The following is a 3,912-nucleotide window of genomic DNA, read 5'->3' as shown; positions in this document are numbered from 1 at the left end:
AGGGAATCCACTCAGTGTGTTCTGGTCGGACTGGACTTTCTGGCTAAGAATCATGCATTGTTGGATTTGGGGCGAGGGGTGTTACAACTATGGGACGTTTCTGTTCCCCTGCTTCAGGGTGGAGAGTTGGTCCTAAGTTGTTGTAACGTATCCCTCGCTGACGTCATGACCATTCCCCCGCTGAGTGAGGCTCTGGTGCCAGTGGACATTCTCACTCCTGCTGGAGCTAGTCAACCTGCTGCAGACTTTCAGGGATATCTGGAGCCTCACACTCCAGAAACAACGGGGCTGGTGGTTGATATCTGGAGCCTCACACTCCAGAAACAACGGGGCTGGTGGTTGATATCTGGAGCCTCACACTCCAGAAACAACGGGGCTGGTGGTTGCTCGTACAGTGAGCAGTGTGAGGAATGGTGTGACCTCAGCCCACCGCTGGACTGGGCATAGGGCATGGCGGGCATATGCCCGGTGGCCTGAAGCCTTTTATTTATTTTTTTATTCATGCCAAACTCGCGTCTAACGTAGCAGGCCACGTTAACTTCAATGCAGGCCACATTAACGTCAATTCAAGTTAATGCAAGTTAAACTGGCAGATCTGCCCTTTATCATGATTGATTGAAGCCTGGACCAATGAGGTGAGGGGCAGGCCAATTTCGCCTACCCCTCCATCTCAGCCTCCGTTGGTGACTTGGTTGGTTAGCCACTGCTAGCAGGCAGATCGAAAACGGGCAATATGGACCCTAGTTGGAAGAAAAGAAAGGGTGGCGCTGAAAGAGCCAGGGACCAGAAAAAAGCAGCCCTTCAGGCAGATGCTACGAAATGCCTAAACATAGCTGATATGTTTGCTGCTCGTGGACATGGAGCCTCCACATCTGCAGCAGCAGCATCAACAGGTGGTGGAGGAGAAGATGCTCGACAGCAGGTGGACGAGGCGGCCATGACGGTAAGTCAAGGTTAACTTCAGCTATTAATTAATGAACAGCAAAATGTTTATAAATCAGACATCTATGTGTGAGAAAGAAATATTGATCGTCTGTCAAAGTTAAGTGCTGTCTAACCTTGTCACTCAGATATGAATTAATGTCGGACCGTCGGATATTATTTTGGTGCTGCTCACTGCCAGTCATGTAACCTAGCCTAGCAATGTAGGCTAGGCTAAATGGTGTGCATGGCTAGCTACAACGCTGCCGCAGCCAGGTTGTTTATTTATTCTTTATTCGTTGTATTTGTGTGACTGTTGTGCCACCGCGGGGTTGCTTCTTTATTCTTTATTTTGTTTGTGTGAATGTCGTGCGTCGGCCTTACGAAATATGCTGTTTTGCACAGTCTTACTGAGCGATGGGGTGGACGGTCCCTTTCTATAGAACAGAACTAATGTATTTTCTCACTCCTCACTTCTGGGCACCTGCTTTTGTGATGAGGTAAAATAATACGCTGACTTGAAACACTCATAGTGGATCAGATTAAGTTAAACTCTGTCCTTGCACAAAGTACATTGCAGAGAAAATGTAAAGCAGTATCTACCTTTAGTGCACATGAGACCTTATATTAGAATCACTGTCATTTAGAATTAAAACATTAGATCTGAATACGCATTTACTGTGTCAAAGTCTTAGAACGTTTTTGTAGAGTTGAAATGCACTACTATGATCACCTGTGTTATTTTTCTCACATTTCTATCTTTCTTTTGTCTTTTCATCTTTTTTAAGGTTCCCATGCTTAAGGAGTGCTGGGTGTTGCTGCTGAGAAGAGGCAGATGGGGTAGCATCAGCATCTCTCCCACTTGTTGGATTGTGTGTGTGTGTGTGTGTGTGTGTGTGTGTGTGTGTGTGTGTGTGTGTGTGTGTGTGTGTGTGTGTGTGTGTGTTCTGGTCCATTTGAAAGCTCTCATTGGTTTGCATGCTTCATGTAAGTTACCCATTCCTTTTCGTTTTAATGTTTGTTTTATTGATATTCATATTCTTAATATACAGTATAATTGTGTATTTATTTACTTTATTTTTTCTATTTATTTTGTACAGTTAAGTTAAGCAATTTATTTTATTTTGTACAGTTAAGTAATTATTGACTCATTGTAAATATAAGTGTTTAACTTCAATTGTTATGTGTGTCATCACTTTTTATTTTATATTCAAAATTAAATGGATGAAAATCCTATTCTTTCCAAGTCCTGGCATAATTTCCCACACCTAACATTTTATTTTGTATTGACAGTTGATTAGCAACACAAATTGGTAATAAGAGAAATCCTTGCTGTTACTTGTAGCTTGTAGTGAGATAAACATCTTGTGGCCTTTTTGTGTATTGCAATTTTAGGTCAGCCTTTGCATCCAGTCATTGGTACAGTCATCCAGTCATTTCTTGCTTTAATAATGCATTGTATCACACAAGTAATGATATATTATTCATAGTTTAGCCTACAGTATTACATTTATTATAATTATATTAACTAAAATGAATTAATTAATATTTAATATAATTCCTTTACTTAAATTTAAGTAACAAGGTTGAAAGAAATGACATGTCTAAAAAGTAATGTGACCTACGGTCAATAGATCATACTTTTGATAAGCCTAACAGTATTTTGGGAGAACTTTTCATAATGCTTCTCATAGTGTTAAAATGTTTGTCTCCTAGTGCACATTGATCGTTTAAGGCAGTGATTCCCAACAAGGGGTATATGGTACATATACCACCTGAGGTGCGCAAGCAAACTGCAGGGGGTATGTGGATAAATTAACGAATGTGTGCAGCATAGTCATTGCATGAGTGAAGGGGTACTCATGGTGTGACAAAAAGGCTTAAGGGGTACGCATGTCAATAGCAGTTGGGGAAAAAACCCACGCTGTCACACAGCGCGCTTACATTTTTCCCCGTCAATACCTGGTGGTGGCCTGCTCTTGGTTAAAAATGCCCGGCCTGAAAAATTTCCCCAGTCCAGCCCTGCCTCAGCCCGCATCCTCAATCCCACAGGGGGGGCGGTTGAACTCAGGCAGGGTCTACGCCTGGGTGAGTTTTACCCAGTCGAAAAGAGAGACATTTTAGTGCCGCCTCGTGTCGTCGACAATCATCCAGCTGTGCCGCCGGCTGCTGCGGGCCCTGTCTCCTCGGAGGAGTCCCCTGTTACGGCTGAGCAGAGGGCCAAGCTGGCTGAGTTGCTGCAGAGGTTAACTGATGTGTTTAACCTGGGAGACAGAAACACGGGCAGGTGCACACTGATCAAACACCATATAAGGACTGGGGATCGCCCCCTGTGCATCTTGCAGCACCTGGGAAACGGACAGAGATTGAACGTCAGGTGGCTGAACTGCTGGTTGATGGAGTTGTGGAGGAGAGTTGTAGCCCCTGGGCCTCTCCAGTGGTGCTTGTGAGGAAGAAAGGGGGACAGTGGAGGTTCTGCATTGATTATCGTCGGCTGAATGCACTGACGATCAAAGACTCACACCCCCTTACGCGAGTGGATGATAGCCTGGATGCTCTAGCTGGCTCGGCCTGGTTCAGCACGCTTGACTTTTTGAATGGCTACTGGCAGGTAGAAATGGCTGAGGAGGATCGCGAGAAGACAGCTTTCACGACCGGCCGGGGCCTGTATCAGTGGCGGGCTATGCCTATGGGTCTGACCAATTCTCCAGACACGTTTCAACGAATGATGGAGCCCATTCTGAGGGGCCTGCCATGGCACATTTGTGTGGTATATCTGGATGATATACTGATTTACAGCCGTACATTCTCAGACCATCTCCTTCATTTGGATGAAGTCCTTTCTAGGATCCAGCTGGCGGGCCTGAAGTTGAATTCCAAGAAATGCCACTTTGCCAGGGACCATGTCGTGTTCCTGGGCCACGTGGTCTCCAGGGATGGTCTCCAACCAGACCCGCGGAACACTGATAAGGTGAGAACTTGGCCAACCCC

General features: G+C 45.1%; 1 long non-coding RNA gene across 1 annotated transcript; it reads left to right on the top strand.

Annotated features, from left to right (window-relative positions):
* The first annotated feature begins 896 nt into the window (after positions 1 to 896).
* Positions 897 to 2,155, top strand: LOC115547426 (uncharacterized). Its single transcript, XR_003977360.1, has 2 exons — positions 897 to 943; positions 1,710 to 2,155. It is a non-coding gene; the product is annotated as an uncharacterized LOC115547426 (long non-coding RNA).
* The last annotated feature ends 1,757 nt before the right edge of the window (positions 2,156 to 3,912 follow it).

The sequence above is a fragment of the Gadus morhua genome, chromosome 7 (genome assembly GCF_902167405.1).
Source record: "Gadus morhua chromosome 7, gadMor3.0, whole genome shotgun sequence".
Lineage (NCBI taxonomy): Eukaryota > Metazoa > Chordata > Actinopteri > Gadiformes > Gadidae > Gadus > Gadus morhua.
The sequence above is the reverse complement of the archived record's forward strand: the minus strand, read 5'-3'. Positions and strand labels throughout refer to the sequence as shown.